The sequence below is a fragment of the Pyrus communis genome, chromosome 13, assembly GCF_963583255.1.
Source record: "Pyrus communis chromosome 13, drPyrComm1.1, whole genome shotgun sequence".
Classification (NCBI taxonomy): domain Eukaryota; kingdom Viridiplantae; phylum Streptophyta; class Magnoliopsida; order Rosales; family Rosaceae; genus Pyrus; species Pyrus communis.
This window is the reverse complement of record NC_084815.1, coordinates 18,986,198-19,007,728: the sequence shown is the minus strand read 5'-3', so window position 1 is coordinate 19,007,728 and position 21,531 is coordinate 18,986,198. Positions and strand designations below refer to the sequence as shown.

The 21,531-nt window shown below is 36.4% G+C and overlaps 1 pseudogene; it reads left to right on the top strand.

Moving 5' to 3' along the window:
- The first annotated feature begins 834 nt into the window (after window positions 1–834).
- On the top strand, window positions 835–20,150 carry LOC137712476 (WAT1-related protein At5g07050-like; annotated as a pseudogene).
- Window positions 20,151–21,531: the final 1,381 nt, after the last annotated feature.

Below are 21,531 nucleotides of genomic sequence, written 5' to 3'. Positions count from 1 at the left end.
ATGTAAGAAAAGTTGAGTTTTATCATGATCCAGAAAATCAATCACAGAAATTTCTTTCTTATTCATAATAATCACTAGTTCCATCTTATCAACAAGAGAATCCTTCTTCGCTTTCATGCTTTCATATGAATTATTTTGATCGTCTGGTCGATTCCATGAGCATATGTTTTGCAATAAACCTGTATTTTTGAATTGGTGATCTATACCAGCAATATTTTACTTTAAACTGGTCCTGATTGCGAGGACTTAGAATAATCAAAGTAGCGTGTCCACTTGGATTCTCAGTGGAGCACGCTATTCTCACTTAACAAAGGGATACGATATTATATTTCTTAATTGTAGCTTACCACTTTCTCCATTATGAAAAGGAAATTTAACTACGTTAGGATATGTTCCTTTCAAAACACAAATTTTTTGTTTCAATACTTTGTTTAAAGTGAGAATTGTGAATTTAATTGGCACAATATTGAACTGTTGTGTAATGAGAGAGATTAAGATATATATCCTATTTGTGGTTGTATCGCCTGGTTACATGATATCTCCAATTCGGGGGTATATGACATGTTAGTGTCTCCCCAAAATTTGGAGAAAACCAGTTCACTAAAAGTAATTTCCACTAATTAATTAAAATAAGGTGTGTCATGGTTCTTTTAGCATATTGTAAAGTGATGGGGTTGATCCTTCACAATTAAAAGGGTTTTTGTCATGATTCCACTAGCTAAAACTATTAGAAGGGTTTTTGTCATGTATTAACTCAGAAGAAGTGGATGGGGTTGATCCTTCACAATTATATAAACCCCATTATAACTTTAAGCACAAGAAAGTTTGACATCGATGGAAGGATGTACTCATTACTTGGCAATGGAACTGGTTTAGCTGGTATATGGCGGATCAAACGTCCACATAAAACTTTCCCTTCAGGAAGGACTTATTAGAAAAGTATTTCATTTCCTTGAATAATTAGAGTACATTTGGTATTTATACAGAGAGCTATAGTTTGACAGCTCATCAAAATCTAACCCATAACTGTCCAATAACAAACTAACTGTCCAATGACTAATTACAACAGAAAATCAAGATAAACTATCCTTAATATACCCCCTCAAGCTGAACGTAGGCAACCAAAGTGATAGTTTGTCTCTGAGGAACAGAAAACAAGACTTGGACAGAGATTTAGTGCAAATATCGGCAATTTGATCCTGTGAACACACAAACTGAACAGTTACACCTATAGAGAGGACTTTTTCCCTGATAAAATGATAGTCAATCTCCACATGTTTAGTCCTTGCATGAAATAAAGGATTTTTGGCTAAGGAAATTGCAGAAATGTTATCACACCACAATTTTGGAGGATAAGGTAGAGACACACCAACATCAACAAGCAATTTACAAAGCCAAGAAATCTCAACAGTAGTGTTAGCAAGAGAGCAATACTCTGCTTCGGTGGATGAGCGAGCCACTGTTGGTTGCTTTTTAGCACTTCAACTAATAAGAGAGTTCCCCAGAAAAATACAAAACCTTCAAGTTGATCTTCTGTCCAAAGCACACCCTGCCCGTTCATCATCTGAAAAGGCATTAACAGTGAGAGAACTTGAAGTTTTTGGAAACCAAAGACCTAAATCAAGAGTGCCTTTCAAATATCTCAATATTCTTTTGACTACTTGCAAGTGAGACTACCGAGGTTGATGCATAAACTGACATACCAAGTTGACAATAAAGGAGAGATCTGGTCTAGACCAAGTAAGGTATTGTAACCCCTTACAATTGATCTGTACTCCTCGGGATTAGAGAGCAACGGAGAAGAGTGATCCAGTTTTGATGTACTTAGAGGTGTAGCACAGGGTTTTGCACCAGCCATGTTGGTCTTGGTAAGTAAATCAAGGATATATTTGGTTTGTGAAATGAAAATACCAGATGATGACCTTTTTACCTCAATCCCAAGGAAAAAATGAAGAGGACCCAAATCCTTGATTGGAAAGAGAGAACTCAGTTGAGTTATTGTGTCCTTGCAAGCTTGTGAAGATGGACCCATGACCAAGATGTCATCAACATAGACTAGGATAAACACCAGAGAAGGATCCTTCTTGACAAAGAGAGAGTGATCATTCTGTGATCCATGAAAGCCCATTGATTTAAGTGCACCATGAAGCTTCTCATACCAGGCTTGAGGAGTTTGCTTTAGTCCATAAAGGCTTTTGTCTAGCTTGCAAACATAGTGTGGCTTTGTAGGGTCTTGAAAACCAGATGGTTGTTGCCTAAACACATTTTCAAATAGATTACCATGTAAAAAGGCATTACTAACATCTAGCTGGTTTAGAAACCAATCATACTGTGATGCAAGTGTGAGAAGAAGCCTGATGGTAACTGGTTTGGCCACATGACTGAAAGTTTCTGTATAATCTAAACCTTCATGTTGATGAAAACCCTTGGCTACTAAACGAGCCTTGTATCTGTTAATAGTACCATCATCTTTCATTTTGATTCGGAACACCCATTTACAGCCAACAGGATTCTGAGAAGGATGTGGGGGAATAAGAGACCAAGTTCCTATGTTAATCAGTGCATTAAATTCCTCTTGCATAGCCTATCTCCAGTGAGGGTGTTTGGAAGCTTGGAGATAAGTAGCAGGAAGATAATATGCAGAAATGTGTGAATGAAGATGGTGTTTGGTAGCTGAATAGGCTTTAGGTTTAAAAATGTCGGATTTGGATCTTGTTTGCATAGGATGAGTGTTTAGAGGAGGGGTTGGTGAAATGTGTGGGGAATGAGGAGAGATAGGGTAGAGGGAGGTAGTAATGTGAGGTGAAGAGGTTGAGTTAGGAAATGATGCAGGTTGGTTGAGAGTTGGAGAATGATAAGATGCTGCAGGGAGCTTGGTGAAGGTAAGAGTGGAAGGTATGTGAGAAGAAAGGGTAGAAGCTGAGGATGAAGATGATGAAACTGGGGAAACTTGATGAAATGGGAAAGTCAGTTAATCAAAGATGACATGCCTTGAAATATAAACCTTTTTGGAGTGAATATCAAGACATCTATAGCCCTTGTGATTGAGACTATAGCCAAGAAAGGCACATGGCTTACTTTTGGGTTCAAGTTTAGAACCTACATAGGGTTTTAGCCAAGGAAAACACCTGCACCCAAACACTTTAAGTGTTGTATAATCTGGAGACTTGCTAAAAAGTTGTTCCCAAGGACAGGATCTAGACATAGTAGGCAATCTGTTTATGAGATAAACTGTTGTGGAGAATGCTTCAACCCAGTAAACATAAGGAACATGAGAAGCAGCTAAAAGTGTGCGAGCAACTTCTACTAAATGTCTATGCTTGCGCTCCACACAACCATTTTGTTTTGGTGTGTAAGGGCATGAGAGTTGATGATGAATACGATTGTCTTTAAGATATTGAGTAAACACTGAACTAAGGAATTCACCTCCAGAATCAAATCGTAAAATGACAACTTTATTATTTAACAAAGATTCAACAAGAACTTTGAATTCAAGAAAGGTTTTGAACACCTCAGATTTACATTTGATCAGAAAAAACCAGTTATATCGAGTGAAATCATCCACTATAAGAAGATAAAATCGATAACCATATATAGAGAGAAGTAGAGCTGGACCCCAAACAACTGCTTGTAAAAGTTCTAAATGTCTAGTAGTAACACTAGAAGCTGACACAAATGGCAGTTTTGAACTTTTAGCCAATACACAATCTGAACAGAAGGTTTTATTTATATTAGTAGTGAGAGGAATACTAGACTTAGAAACAAGTTTATGTAAAACTTTGAAAGAGGGATGACTTAATCTTTGATGCCAAATCTCTGGAGAAGCTTTAACAGTGGCTGCAAAAAGCTTATGCGATCCATCATTGACAGATGTAGTGAATGGATAAAACCCATTTTGTACAGGCCCTTTAAAAAACGTCATCTTTGAAGTAAGATCCTTCACAGTGAAGTGAAAAGGATATAGATGAATTGAACACCAATTATCAAGTGTAAATTTATTTGCAAAGAGTAAATCTTGCTTTAAAGCAGGCACATGTAACACATCATGCAAAACAAAGCAATGATGAGGAGTAGATATAGAGGAAGAACCAGAATTAGATATAGGCAAACCTTTGCCATCATCAATGTAGACTTATTCAGGGCCGGTGTATGGTTTTGGATGTTAAAGATTTGCCAGAGAACTTGTCATATGTGAACTAGCTCCGGAATCAAGAAGCCAAGAAGGAGAAGCAGTCTGTGAAGGATTAGCACACATAGCCATCTGAGAATATCGATTGCCAAACTGAGGATTCATGCGGTGAGGGCAATCAGATGCTTCATGATCATACTGATGACAGATTTGACAAGTGGTTTTTTCTTTTTCCATTGAAATTAGAACCTGAACGACCTCCACGATTTTTCCTTTAAGTATATCGATTGTAATTCTGACGTTGATTGTTATCACGATAGCCGGAGAAATTGCCTTTATTTTGAAAATGCCTAGGGTTTGACTGATTGCGATCTTGAGAACGGCCTTGATACTGGTTAAATTGAGATGAATTCTGAGCAAGAAAGGTGGGAGAGCCAGAATTGGAAGTCGGTGTAGGTAGAATGCCAGACGATGATGCAAGATTCGAATTGAAGGCCTGAAAAACACCAGAGGATGTAGTAGCTTTCTTGCGTAAGCTGAATTTCTTTACTCATAAGTAATCCATGTAGCTCATCAAATGTTGTAGAACTGAGACGAAATTGGATCACATCAACAAAGGAATCATACTCCGGCGGCATGCCAAGAAGTGTTACAGAAATTAGATCAGAGTTTTCAATCGGAGCTCCGGACTTGGCAAAAACATCAGCAATCTCTTCAATTTGTTGAAGATAAACAACAACAGTGGAATCGCCTTTTGAAATGCTGTGAAGACGAGATCGGAATTCATGAATGTAAGACTGAGAGGCCGCTGCAAGGCTGGATTTAAGCTTAGACTATAGTTCTCGAGAGGAATTGACACCAACGGTATAGGGAATTAGGGATTCAGAAAGTGTGAAGTTGATCCAGATGAGAATATTTTGATCATTCTCATACCAAGAAACATAGGCAGGGTTCAAAGTACGATTGCCGGAAGAATCAAGGAGAAATTGAGGCGGCGCCGCCATAGATCCATCAATGAGATGTATGATTATAGTGATGAAAGATTGGTGCAAAGAGAGCAATCCAGGTCAAGTAAGTTGTAGTGGTGAGCTTGATTGGCACCATAGATCTAATGTTTTGGATCATGATGGAGGTAGAACTGGAAGAATTAGGGTTTGAAAAAGGAGTCAAAAGGGGATGAACTGGAGAAGCCGATTCCGACGAAGGAGATGTCATAGCTGAATTGATGAGAGAAGCTCAAAGAGATCAAACATGATCGAGAAATCGATCAAAAAATCAGAGAAGAGAAAGATTGCAGTGGGAAGTGAGAAGGATTGGATCGAAGAGAGAGAAGTCGATAGACAAAGGCGGGTAATACCATATTAGAAAAGTATTTCATTTCCTTGAATAATTAGAGTACATTTGGTATTTATACAGAGAGCTATAGTTTGACAGCTCATCAAAATCTAACCTATAACTGTCCAATGACTAATTACAATAGAAAATCAAGATAAACTATCCTTAATAGGATTCCATCCAATTGTCTCCTGGTTTACATACATGTTCTACCCGTGGTTTTGGTAAGACCATTTGTTTATGTACTTGAAAGGTAATCATTCTTGCCTGTTTTTGGACTTTCTTCTTGTACAAGAAACAGCAAAAGCTAATCTGGTAATGGATGTGCTGAGTAAGAAGCATAGACATTCACTCTCATTTTCGACAGCTACAAAGATTTTCATGCTTGCATCACTTGGAACTACCATCCATCTGAATGTGTACTATGCTGGTTTAGCATACACTTCTCCAACTGTTGCATGTGCCTTGAGTAATGTTATCCCTGGTTTGACGTTTCTAATGGCAGTTCTTCTCGGGCATATTCCTCCTCTATCACTGCTTAATCATAGAGGGGAAAATAAAAGTTCTTTTTCCTATTCTGTAATTTTCGTACTCTGTTTTAGGATGGAGAAATTGAAGATTAGAAGTGCTCGAGGTCAAGTTAAGATGGCCGATACGCTTTTTTGCATCGGTGGTTCTCTTGTTTTCACGTTTTGGGAAGGATAGCTATTTAAAGGTTTCATTGAGAAGCCACTGATAAATGTTTTGAACACTGAGGGGACTGCCAGTGAGATGAGGCATGTTAAGGAAAATTACATGAAGGTTCTGCCCTTATTCTAACGAGTCACATTGCGTGGAGTGCATGGCTAATTCTCCAGGTGATTATTTACGTGATTCAAAATGACTGTTATACAAATATAATGTAAATTATTTGTCCGACTTTGGTTTTCTTACTTCACAGGCTTTGTCTCCAACGTCTACCCTGCTCCAATGTCATTAACCACCATGATAACGAAACACCGAATAACGTTCATGCTTCATCTATTCTAAGATTAAGCTATCCTCAAGTTCGATAGTTTCGAACTTCAATTCACCACGCAAGAATAACCACAAACATAGCCATATCATCAAAGATAATACCAATTCCATGACACAATTATTAACATCCACAGGTAAAGGTACTTAGACCTAATACCTAAGCTCTGATACCACTAAAAGTTGTCACGCCCTGATCCCGACGTTCGTCTAGGATTAACACGTGATGTCACCAATTACCCGTATCTCTAACTTACCTTGCCTCCGGGATATGGCAAAACACAACTCGAGAATTGAATCGTATGGTAATTTTTCATATACTTTATGGCTACATCTAACCTCTTCGTTAGACTGCTTACGTACCCTAAACAAGGATCAAGCCATTCGTAGTTCGTCTTTCACTACACTCGAACAATCATCACATAAATCACTATGCACAACAGGCATACAACATCACGAGGAACATTCGACGAAGCACAACATAAATCTCTAGCCATATTGGTCAACAAGTCTAATGATAATGACAACAATCACATCAATCAATAACACATATCATACACCGAAATGCAGGACTAGAGCGACGTAGTTCGGCCGAAGCCCATATCTCTGAAGCTTTCTCAAATAAGTCAAATCTAAGGAACCAATGAGTCAAATGATGCGATTTTGAACCACTAAACGAAATCCAACAACATTGGGTTCCGGAAGAGGATTCCGGACCACTCAACCGAATCCAAAACCAAGATACGATTCCAGACCACTCAACAGAACCAAGACACCAAAGGGAATTTCAGACCACTCAACCGAATCCAAAACCAGGATACGATTTCGAACCACTTAACAGAATCGCCGAGTAGAAGGGATTCTAGACCTTTCAACGAATCCGAGTGGATACGATTTTGGACCACTCAACGGAATCGTGGAGTACAATGCGTATCGAACCACTCAATGAAATCCAAGCTGGATACGATTCTGGACCACTCAACGAAAACCCGAATCACGAGGGATTCCGGACCACTCAATGAAATCCAGATGAAGCAGGGAACCAAACCACTTAACGGAACCCTAGCGGAAACCCAGTTTCGGATCACTCAACGGAATCGAGCGGAAGTCCAAGGAATATAGCAACGGCTCGAAGAAACAATACCAAAACCAAGTACTCAATTTAGAAGGCTGAACGAAATGAAACAAAACGCAAGTACTAAGTTTAGAACAGGTTAATGAAGCAAGATATGAAATGATATTGAAGCAACAAATCCCCATAACAGTGGGTTAATGGTCCACTACTAGCCCTCACATTTCATCACATCATACCAATCATACAAATCAAACTACATTCCATAAACATTTTCAATGCACAAATCAAAACATACTTGATAAACAAGTATAATATAATACGATGCCACTAGTACGCAAATTGAGTCACAAATCAATTGAGGAGACACTTCATCACGATGAGCCAATCAAGCTCATGAAATCTCAACCACACTCTAAGATAACCAACACGCTAGAAGAACTCGGGCTAGTTGACTAGAAAGCCAACTGTCGATCAAGGTCGAGAGTAGGGTCCACAACCCTAGAAATCTAAACCAGAAGATCCGCGTATCATATTTCTAATTCGTAACTTCCCAATAGTCTCATTAATATTATAGATCAATATCCTAAAATTTTGGAACAATCTAACGGTCGGATATATGCCAATTGCAAGTTCAAATGATGGTCAACGTTTGATTTTACAACTTAGAAATCTAATTCGGGAAGATTCGTACGTCGGACTCCCGATCCATCAATTCCTAATTCATCCAATATTACATACTATTATGTATTAAAGTTTGGTGTCGATCCAACGGTCGGATCGTCAATTCATATAATAAACAAGTGACGACCAAATAAGCGATCAACTACAAAACTATACTAAAACATCAGGCTTTCACTAAATGGATGTCAAATACGGAATCGAGGCATTAAAATTTAGCCTAGAAAGGTCAGGTGAGGTTTCGGCCCACGCGTCGCCGCCCTCACTCGCCGACAAATTCAACTATTTCAAAAAATTACCAAAATTTACAAATTTGTAGATGTCAATGAGGGGAGCAATTTTCATACTTGGGTAGAAGTCCAACTCAGCCGAGAAAAGCCTGAAATCAGCCTTGGACTGCCGAAAACCCTAGAAAAAGGTATGCTTTGATTCGGCTTCCATATGAGCTCCGACGCCTCCACCATTGCTTGAGCTTTATTCCTAGGGTTGAGGGGAGTCTATTGGTGGTGGCAATCGACTGTAATCGTTGTCGAAGTCATCGGAAAAATGAGAAAACCATTGGAAAACCGTGGACTTTGTGGCTTCGGTTTGTAAAATTGGGTTAGAAGATATAATACCACAAAGATGTTGGGCTCACTGAGAGCTTTTCATAGACACCAAAATCACCTCAATCGGACATCGGATGGAAGAGATACAACTGGGTCAAGAAATCGGGTTGGAGTTTGAAATTGGGTCAAGGAGATAAAGTCTTGGTTGGGTGTTTCCTCACCTCTCTCCTTTCCCTCCCTCTTCTCTTTTTTGATTGGTTCCTTCTTTTCTCTCCCCCCTTTCTCATTGGCCAACCTCCCTCCCCTTTTATTTCTCCTTTACTTTCCATCCCAGCCGTCCATTTCTCTCATTTTTCTTCTTTCCTTTCCATCCCAACCACACACGTGGTACAATCTCAGTGCTCTAAAAAATCTGGAGCCTTCTAGAGAAGGTTAAAATTACAAAAATGTCCCTAACTTTAAATGTTAATAAGTCATTCGTTATAACGCTGTTTCACGAACGGTTTGCGTCTACATGTTCGTGAGATTGAGCTCTATTCAAAAATATAAATTGTGACCTCGAAAGGCCTACATATTTTAAATAACTAATTTCTAAACTTCAAACTTCGTAACTAGTTTAATTAAAATCTAAATTCAAATAAATTAATATAAATTCCTGAAAAATAATATAAAATCTCAATAATACAAATATGTAGATTATAATAGTGAAATCCAGGAACAGGATTTCACAATTTATTTTGTTCCTTTCCAGAAATAGTGTGGGTTATTTTAGCTCAGTTTCAGAAATAGTGTGGATTATTTTGGTTCAGTTTCAGAAATAGTGTGAGTTATTTTGCTGTAGTTCCAGAAATAGTATGGGTTATTTTGGTTTAGTTTTATAAATAGTGTGAGTTATTTTGCTGTAGTTCCATAAATAGTATGGGTTATTTTGGTTCATTTCCAAAAATCATGTGAGTTATTTAGTTGTAGTTTTAGAAATAATATAAATGTGGGTCAATAAAAACCAAACTAGCTAACTTACACTAGGTAAGTATATAAGTACGAGTGAAGATGTTTAAAGCACATATACACATCATCAGAGCATAGATAACTTAAGTGCAGGCCATCAGGGTAAATGTTAATTATACAGGACATGAAAGAAACCCTACACTGTTTGGAGTTTGTCAGAACCACCGTAGAGTCCTCGTAAGCCACCAACACGAATGTCTAACTAGAACCTGGAGGGGCGCAAAACAGAAAACGTGAGTGGGCAAGAAACAAAGCTTTTAAAACCATTTCACTTTTCAAGAGTAATAACCCCTCACCGTAAAACCCATATAATTTCCCAGAAAATATTAATACATACGTATATAGAAATCATGCCAAGAATAGCGAAAACCAACTATATGCCATGTCAAATATCTCAACAATGAAATAGGTAAGCCAGGTACAATAAATCAAAGTAAAATGATGTGCCAGCCGGAGTCACCTAACGTGACCTGTACAGCTGAACCTATAGCTCATCCACCAAATCCTGCACACGAGTCGGAACCATCTAATATGGTCTGTACGACAGACTGGGTGTAAATAGGTACGCTCAAGTGCTACGATCACGTGAAGGCTGTGCGAAGTATTGCAAGTCACCTACGAGTCGAAACCACCTAATGTGGTCTGTACGACAGGCTGGCACCTGCCTTGGATCCAAGGTGAGCGTGTGGTGCGGGAGGTGAACTATCACGTGAAGGCTGGCCCTGGCCTCGGGTGAAGCATTAACACCGGGGTGCAGGATAATAAGCACTAAATGTATCTCAACATAACCAAACATACTACAATCATTATCATCAAAATGCACTCACCTGAAGCTTACCTGGGTGTTCGCAGCGTCATGCAATAATATGCATATCTATACTAATGAATATACTAAAATGTAATGAAATTGACATGGCATTTAAAAACGTAAATCCATTTAAAACCATTTTTGGGAAAATGGAAAACATATATAAGTACATATAGAAAACCAAAAGCCCACTCACTGGTATGTAGCAGGGTCGTAACCCCCAAGTCTCACCTGGCTGCCCTCGTCTTCCGGAAACATCTCACCTATACGCGAAACAACTAATCCAACGTTAATTTTAAGCACATAACCAAAACCGTGTAATAACTTCTCATACGTTGCTCAATTGGGGTATTTGAATATACCATCGTGGCCTACTCAACACCATGAGCATCCCCATATTTTTAGAATAATTTTCCGATGTCCCATGCGCCTTCATGCGTCGGCTAAGGCACGTGCCTAACACACTGATGGAATCCCTAACGGCGTTAGGGAATATTTTGTTAAATAACAACATATTCCGTCTAAAAACTAATGGTGATACCTGACGCCGTTACTATATTCCTTGTCTTCTCTATTGGTCTTCGCTAGAGCTGCCACCGACCGCTGTCTGTTACGCCGGAAACTGGAAAAACTTCAAACTTCAATAACTTCTTCAAAATTCAACCAAATTCCATGAATTTTATATGGATTTAAAGCTCTTGAAGATTAGAATGCAACCATACCTATTTGGGGTCCTAAAACCGATGAGAAATTGTCGGAAAATTCCTCGAAATTTTGGCTAAACCTGTAAACCCACGGTCGAGCAGTCGAGCTTATTCCAATGTCCAAAATACTCCAAAATTGTTCCAAAGTGCTAGGGAAGCTAGAAATGTAACTTCTTAAGTCTCAAAACTATGTAAATCCTTCGCGTTCACGTCAGAGAAAATTAAACCCTTCGCCGGAGCTTAGGTATCTCGAGTTCTACACGCCTTCCTCTCAAACAAATGGTACGACTAGACTCATGAAGTCAAAGGGAGTATGATGGTGTCGTCCTTAAGCTCGATCTGTGTGTGTGTGTGTGTAATAGTGTTTAATGGTTAGGGGGTTTGATCGTACGGACGAGAGGGAGAGTTCGAGAAAGAGGGAGGTTGGCACGTGTGTGTGTGTGTGTGTCCGGATTGGGCAATTTTAAATTGGCTCAAGCCCTAATTGGGCTGCATGTTTAGGGCTAACAATTGACACCAAAACAAACCTAAAATTCTAATTGGACCCAAGAAAGTAAGAGGTGTGGTGATTGGTCCGTTTCCTTAGCCCAATTACACATTCAGTTATTCGTAATATTTTCATTATGAACCCAACTCGGCTCTAACTCATGTCAACGTTCTCGTGATGTCGAGTACAATTTAATCACACTAGCAGGAAAAATAATTTAAAACTATATACATACATCCATGTCACTAAGCCTCGAGGGCATAATCATCATCTTCACTCATTCGAGGATAAAATGTATATTAATTCGGGACGGGTCATCACATGGGCTTTAAACTAACCATTAAATAAAATTATTACATGGCTTTTGATTAAAACTCAAAGTTTCCAAGCCATATTCATTAGTTTCCTTTCTTCTTCTTTTTTTTATTTATTTTTTTATTTTTTAAGAATTATTGGGATTTTTTTTTAACAAACTATATTATCTACACTAAGGGGAAGGGTTGGGCTTATCCTCACAATGGGCTATTAATAATGTGATTCAAATTCGCCTTTGATGAGAATCGAACCTAAGACCTACACGAATGGCAACGGTTTGGTTTGGGGACGGAAATGCTATATCCGTCCCCATAACCATGAAAATTAACCATATCCATAACCACCAATTAACCATCGGGTATTATCCAGAACCATACCCACAGGTAACGGATTCCCCATCGATTAACGGTTATACCCATCTTCGTCAATACAAAAAATATGTTCGTTCAATTGACGCATAATAATTTAGTAATATTAAATTCGTCATTAAATATTTGATGTATAAAATGATTTAATGAATGGATCTTGTGAAGTCTAAAAATTAAAGTTAAACATTGATAATGCTGGGTGATCTTTGATATCTCCCATAAGTACTATTGATCTGGATTCTCATAGATTTTGATTCATATAAAAAAAAATTTGATTTTCCCACAAAATGCAACTCACATTGTGCAACTTTTGTATTCTCAAGGTAATGGATTCAGTGAATAATAAACATATATATATATATATATATATAAGGAGAAATTAGGTTCCCATCATTTTTTCAACTCCATTGATTGAAACCTTATTCCTTTTCAAATTTTACTCAAGGCCCCTTGGTTTTAATAAACATCATTAATTATTTCAATAATAAAATATTTTACATATCAAGATAATTAAATTTTATTTTTAAATTATTCATTTAGTGTTAGAAACGTTACATTTGCTATATTTATATTTATGGCTAAATTTTGTATCATATATTTTTATTTTTAGTTTGTACCCATTTTAATTTGCAACCTTTTTTTTTAAATTGTGCCAATTTTCTATTTAGTTTTAGTTTGTACCCATATATTAAATTCTTTTTGTGTTCATATTTTTCAAACTTTTATTTGTATTCATATTTTTTTTTGACCTTTTATTTGTACCCATAATTTATTAATAATGTACCCATTTGTCTTTAAAAAGGTACCACCTTGTTATATGTAAAATGTACCCATTTTTTTTTTTTTTTTGTAAGTACCATCTCTTTTGTGTAAAATGTACCCATTGTTTTCTTTTTATATGAAATGTACCCATTATATAAAACATATCACCTTTTTTGTATAAAATGTACCAACTTTTTGTATGTAAAATGCATCGTATAAAAATTACCAATTTTTTGTATGTAAAATGTCATTAATATAAGTAATGACAAATCATGAGTTTTATTTAAGTATAATTTCTTTTAATATTTTCAACAAATTATGGATTTTATTTATAATCTCATTAATATAAATAACTACAAATATCAAATTTTAATTTAAAAATTATAATAACCTACGTAGAAATGCATTATTGCATTAATTTCAGGGACTTCAAAAAAAAAAAAATCGAAAACCAACATGGTTTCAATCAAAGAACGTTGATAAATAGGGATCGCATCCAAAGTTTGTCACATCCCGGCCCGGGGCGGATCACTTCCCGGGCTCGCTTCACCACCGTAGCACAATATTGTTCGTTTTGGGCTTACCATTCCCTCACGGTTTTGTTTTTGGGAACTCACGAGCAACATCCCAGTGGGTCACCCATCATGGGATTGCTCTAGCCCCCCCTTCTCGCTTAACTTCGGAGTTCCTACGGAACCCGAAGCCAGTGAGCTCCCAAAAGGCCTCGTGCTAGGTAGGGATGAGAATATACATATAAGGATCACTCCCTAGGCGATGTGGGATGTCACAATCCACCCCCTTTAGGGGCCCGACGTCCTCGTCGGCACACATGCGACCAGGGTTAGATTCTGATATCAAATTGTCACATCTTGGCTCGGGGCGGATCATTTCCCGGGCCCGCTCCACCACTGTAGCACAATATTGTCCGCTTTGGGCTTACCATTCTCTCACGGTTTTGTTTTTGAGAACTCACGAGCAACATCCCAGTGGGTCACCCATCATGGGATTGCTCTAGCCCCCTTCTCGCTTAACTTCGGAGTTCCTACGGAACCCGAAGCCAATGAGCTCCCAAAAGGCCTCGTGCTAGGTAGGGATGAGAATATACATATAAGGATCACTCCCTGGGCGATGTGGGATGTCACAAAGTTGCCCTATATATATAAAATACAATTATATCATATATAATTATATATAAATATTATTATATTATATATAATTTGGTTCGAATTTAGGGATGGATATAAAGTGGGGATCCCTATAACCATATTTAAAAGCATAACCGAATATTATTCATAGTTTTTCCCCATATCCAAAATATACCCAAATTTTCATACCCAAATCCAATCTATTCGGGCAGTTATCCACGCTTATCGGTTTCAATGTTAGAGTTGACATCCCTAAAGACCTAATTATCGGGATTAACTTATTATCAAACTCATTGCCTTTATTTTAGGAAATATCAAAACAAACTTTACAGTTTTTATCTCTGTATGTTTGGCTTTTAATGTGGTTCTTGATTTCAAAATGTGATTTATTTATGTTCACACAATAGTTTTTGTGCAGTGCGTGGGTATGTGGATCGGATGAGTCGGATACAAATTGGCAATGAAATCAAATGGGATGCTGAAGCTATAACCATGCATCGACCATTTTGGAATATACGAAAACCATTCCGGCAGTGCAACAAGCTGAGTGAAGGATGGGCAAAGTAGTGGTAGATTTCTGTGCTGCTCATGGAATCCACCCGATGATCAAAATAATTCCAGTTCAGTATGAAGCCTGAATAAGTTCATATTGTAGTATGTGGGTCTATTGATAAATTTGATTTTTATTATTAATTTCATTTTGTACTTAATAGTAATTATGGAATATGATGAAATAGACAATTAACATTTAAAATTTAAGTTGGGTGTAGAAAGAGGTTAGATAGGTTTAAATAAAATTTCCCTGGTTTTTAAATAAACAACAATCTCAATCCACTTCAGCATTGCTGTCATGGAAAGCCACTGTTGTGAGTAAATTTATTTAGGGGTCTTTTGATATGGGTCAAAAGTAACTAAAAATTGGACCTATTTCAAAAGATGATCTATAAAATTGGACCTATTTCAAATTTTCCCATTTATTAAATAGAGAAAAAAATGCAAACAAGGAGCAAGAGGGCAAGAACTTTACACCTCATAAAAAAATAGAGTTGATTGAGCCAGTACCATCAAAGAGACCATAACAAACCTCATAAGCAAATAGAGCTGATTGAGCCAGTACTATCTAAGAGACCACAACAATAAAAATACATGCAGAGGAAATTTGACGGGACATTTTGAAAAATAACCAATTTTAGAGGTATGAATTGAATTTTAACTGCACTTACTAACTTCTTATAATTTTAACCAAAAACTCAAGTAACAGGTCTTAATTACCCGTAATAATAAAAATTCCCCAACTTTAGAGAAAACCCTGTTCTATTACTTCATATTACAGAACCCAACATAAAACCCATAAAAGGAAACCTTGTATTCAAACAACAAGTCACCCAACACAAAACCCAGAAAAGGAAAAACTTGTATCCAAACAATAAGTCACAGAAACACACACAAAGTCCAATTTTAAACGAAGCACTCTTCCTGGTCACTTCACAATGCAGAACCCATCACAAAACCCAAAAAAAGAAAACCCTGAATCCAAACTGCAAGTAACACACTCACATATATACAGACATGATCATATAGAATTCCAAATAAAGGAGGTTTATGAAATCTCCTTCAAAATTTCTTAATTTTCTTGCAAACCAAACATGAAAGGTTGTGCTGGGTATCATTCATTCATGTTCTTTCTATTCAATGCATACATGTGCCTGCTTAGTTAAGTAGCCTCCAATTATCAACTTAGAAGATGATAAAGTCCTAAGAGGCCAAAGTCGGAGCCAAGACTGTTTTCCGGGTGGCCTATACAGAAATCAGGTTAAGTAATACTGTCGCCTACACCTCCAAACGGAAAGGATATGGATTGCTAAGGTTAATTAAGACTTTTTATCGGGGTTTTTGGTTAGAATCATAAGAAGTTAGAAACTTTGGCTAAAATTCAATTCATGCCTCTAAAATTGGCTACTTTTCAAAATTTCCCAAATCAGACAATACAAGTTAAAATCATTTTAAAGAGGAGAAAAAGGAAAATCAAACCTCTTTTGCTCTACACAAAGAAAACCAAACTAGCAAAACCTAAAATTAGACGTGAAGAAAGGTTATGAATGTAAGCAGAAGTCGCACAAGAAGGACACAAATTCCAATATAAACTCCTAGAATGGTCCACACGAAATTAGCCAAACAACCATAAACTGCATTATTCTCTTGGATGAATAAACATATTACAAAACTAGAAATATTATTGAAAACAAATTAGTATTACAAATTTGCCGAGACAGCTACATAACCCAAAGAGACTACATTGTGATTGACTTGTTATTATGTACAGTTACAAAATATATGAATGTATATATATAGATAGATAAAACTAACCTATGCTAATAGGTAAGAAATGAAATTCTAGTACTAACGGGTTAGGCCCAAAAAACTAAACATTAAAATAAACCTAATTTTCCAGCACAATTTTTCTTACGTCAACTGTTCTTTCTGATCCGACCGGAAGAAAAAAATTGTTCCCCAAGATCATGTCCTTTCTCTAGCGACAGGATTGACTACTGAAATTTCATTCATGTAAATCTCCACCACTTTATTATCGTCAAGCGTCACTTTATCCATCTCTGCGTGTTCAGCAACAAGACCGTCTTTCCTATTTCCGCACAGCACACAGTAAAGTCCCACAACAATGAGAAGTGCTCCTATCAAGCTGCACACAAAACCTACTTTAGATTTTTGAGGATGAACTACTCTGGTAGCACAGACGAAGGAAAATGTGAAAACAGTAGGATGGAAAGGGAAAAGGGTGTTTGTGTTCTTCAGTTTACCTGCCTAAGTGAAGTCGCTCTGCAAAAGCAATTGCCGAAAACATTCCCACCGTGATGACTTGAAGTGGACTGAACATAGCTGCAGAAACTTGTCCCTTGTGACTGATGCACCATGCTTGCAGGTAGTAGGCTAATACCGAGGTCACAACACCCTATTGCACAAGGATCGGATGAGGACCCGAATTTGTTACAAATTCACATATTTCTTATACCACCAACAAGGGAAGGGGAAAAAAAATTAATAAAAAGGACTTCAAAATTTTACATTTTAACTAAAAATCACCTAATAATTTTATTTAATGATAAGGATTGGAGAATAAAATAATAATAATAATAATAATAATAATAATAAAAAGACATTGGCCCAGCGCCTCCCACCATGCCACGCCACCACTCTCCCCCCCCCCCCAAAACAAAAAAAACCCCACCTTTCTTCCTCGACATTGCGGCGATAGTTTCTCAATTCTTTGATAAAAATCAAAGATGAATAGTAAAGATGATAATCCTGGCCACAAATGATGGTCCAATATCTTCATCAATCTCTAGGAAATTGGTTTGCCTCAGATTTTACAGGATACAACATTCCTCAGTAGACAACTTTTTGTTCTAACATTACGCATGCTTGACCATCCAATATTCTTCAAAAATACTTGGAATTAACTTTAATCTTGCATTGCAAAACATATCACTTCCATTCACAAACTTAGCAAACAAAGAATTTGGATTTGGAGGTCTGTCAGCGGCATAGTAAAGTACCAAACTATAATTTGGTTTATATGGAACCTGGAGATTGAAGACTAGTACAGCGTACAAATGGAAGCTTCTTTCCAGCTTCGACTGGAGAAGGCACTTGGGATGCAGTGCGAACCTATTTATGATTTTATCAACTTTGAACCAATCTATAGCTATGAGCTTGAGAAGGGGATCTCTTCCCATTACCTTAGACTTGTGAATGTCTTTGATGAAAAGGAAAATTGATGAAATAATATACGTAGATTTCACTCGTACCTACTTAAGGTAAAATAAATAATATACACATATAAAGAGTGTAGTACCGTTAAGTTTCATAAATAGTGTAGTAAGTTTCATAAATAGTGTAGTACTGTTAAGCTTCATAAACAGTGTAATAACGTTAAGTTTCATAAACAGTGTAGTACCGTTAAGTTTCATAAATAGTGTAGTAAGTTTCATAAACAATGTAGTACGTTAAGTTTCATAAACAATATAGTACTGTTAAGTTTCATAAACAGTGTAATACTATTAAGTTTCATAAATAATGTAGTTACGTTAAGTTTCATAAACAGCGTAATAAGTTTCATAAAAGTTTACACAATCACATTCCTAATCTAATAGGATTGCAACAATATTTAAATTGTTGATTGTTGTTTACGGTTACACTTCATTCTTCTCACTAAATTTCCTTTTTTTTGGATTTTCTTTTTTAAAAATATGATCTTTTAGTGGATGCAGAAAGATAACTATTTGGATTATTAATATCACGTTCAGATTTTTACGGTTAGTGAAAATATTGCTCGGAGTTTATAAAGTCTCTAGAAACTACAACTCATATTTTAGTTAACCGTAAACATCATAACATAATATCAATGATTTGAACTACTCATTTTTCTGAATCAGCTAAAAGATTATGTTTTCAAAAACGAAAATATGAAAAACGAAATCCGGTAGAAAGAATAGAGCGCAAACGACAATTGACAGTTAAATATAAATCTAGGGTTTATGAATTATGGTGTCAAATTTTGGAGTTGACCTCTTTAAGAAAGTTGTAAAGCTTGTGATTATGAGTGTTTGTATATTTTTCACACTTCTACATTCATTGTTATGATTTTTTATTAATTTTGCACTCAATCAATAAATACTATTCATGCTGGTTTGGAGGGTTTTAAAAACTTAAATGATGATGTAATCATTGTTTGAGTGTAGATAATGCAATCACGAGCATGTGTATATTCTTTCTACATTTTTCACTTACATTAATTATTACGAATATTTATTTATTTTGAACACCCCTAAAAACAAGGTTCATGAGACTTATAGGGTTTTAGAAGTACACGCTTGTAAATTAATTATTATGAATTTTTAATGTGCTTTGGTATTTTAATGTACTTTGGAATTTTATAATCTCACTTATATGGGATTAAATACTATGGCTAGCTATTGTAGTAAGGTTTTTTTAGTAGTTTAAAATTATCAAACTAACTTTTTTCTTGTAGGGTTTACACGTGTTACCTGTGAATAAACCTGTTAAGAACCTAAACCTTAAACCTTGACCCAATAACGACCCAAGTAGTTAACGTGTTGACCCAAAACTCTTTATTTTCGTATTGTTTCGGATCAGGGTAACTGGTCATGTAAAAAATCGTTAGGTCACATTTGCCTTCTCTGCACATTTTTACTGAATAATTCCTTTTTGTTTTTCCTTTGTTGGTGATATAAGAAATATTTGAATCTGTAACAAAGTCGGGTCTTCATCCGATCCTTTTGCAATAGGGTGTTGTGATCTCGGTATTAGCCTGCTACCTGCAAGCATGGTGCATCAGTCACAAGGGACCAGTTTTTGCGGCTATGTTCGACCGGTTCAAGTCATCACTGTGGGAATGCTTTCGCCAGTTGCTTTTGCAGAGCGACTTTTCTTAGGCAGGTAAACTGAAGAACACAAACACCCCTTTCCCTTTCCATCTTACTGTTTTTACATTTTCCTTCGTTGGTGCTGTCAGAGTAGTTCATCCTCAAAAAACTAAAGTAGGTTTTGTGTGCAGCTTGATTGGAGCACTTCTCATTATTGTGGGACTTTACTGTGTGCTGTGGTGAAAGAGGAAAGACGGTCTTGTTGCTGAACACGAAGAGATTGAAAAAGTGACGCTCGACGATAATAACGTGGTGGAGATTTACATGAATGATATTTCAGTAGTCAACCCTGTCACTAGAGAAAGGACATGATCTTGGAGAACAATTTTTCGTCTTCCGGGCGGATCAGAAAGAACAGTTGACGTAAGAAAAATTGTGTTGGAAAATTTAGGTTTATTTTAATGTTATAGTTTTTTGGGTCTAACGTCTTAGTATTAGGGTTTTGTTTTGTTGCCTATTAGGGTTAGATTAGTTTTCTGTATACATAATGCTTTGTAACTGAATAAGAAGTTAGTCACAATGTAATTCTTTGGATTATGTGAATTTGTAATTTTGTAGTACTACTTTGTTTTCAATAATTCCTAGTTTTGTAATATATTTATTCTTCCGTTCGTTACGTGTGCTCGAATTTTCAATTAATTGTGTTTCATCATGATACAGAACATCAATCACAGATAAATTGCATTTAAGATAATCAAATCCCAGATAAAAGTTTACAGGAGTAATCGCTCACCGCCTAACTATTAAACGATTTCCATTGATGGTTTGAGTTCCAACAATCCATATGAACTTATTCAGGCTTCAGTTGTATAATGAACTGGAATTATTTTGATCTTCGGGTGGATTCCATGAGCAGCACAGAATTACTACTGAAAAATATGTAAAAGATCGTTTGGCCATGCGAACTATACGTAATAATTATGACCCATTCCTTTAGCCATTTTAGCTAACACAGGATCGTTCAAGTTAGGTTTTTCTGTTATTAGGATAGGTGAATTATTCTAGATCCATCCCCCTAAAGAACCAGACATGATAATTTTTCACCATCCAGCTCAAGCACGAATCAAATGGATCCATATAAAGAAATTGATATGTTATATATCCATATCCACACATATATGAATGATTCAATGTGTTCAAAACTTCCCCCATTGCTAAATTATTGTAATAGTTTCAAACGCTCATACTCTCCTTAATAATAATAAATTAAAAAGAAAAGATATGAATTGATAGCATTTTGAGTTTAAATATCTAAAAATGACATGTAGATAGCTTAAATTCAATTATGCTGATGTGGCCTCAAATTAAAGCACCTTAATTAAAAGTTCAAAAACTTTAATCAAAAGTTAGAATACCCTAGATGTATAGCAAAAGATTGTTAAGGGGGAGTGATGGATACTAATTTCTCCTATTTCGTAATTGTAGATAACCAATTTGTCAATTATAAAAAGAATCTTAAAAATTCGTTTGTTTTTTGTTTCAATCCTGTATTTAAGGTGAAGTTGTGCTAACAATATTGAACTATTCATTAAATTGACACAATGTGAAAGTTTCTTCTCACGACTCACATATCACTGTGTCACTTAACTAGAGATGCTAACTAGGATATATCTCTGATTTGTAGGTACATATCTCTTGATTACATGTTTGAATATCATCAAATCTGAATTAGGACACCACTCCACCAAAAGTA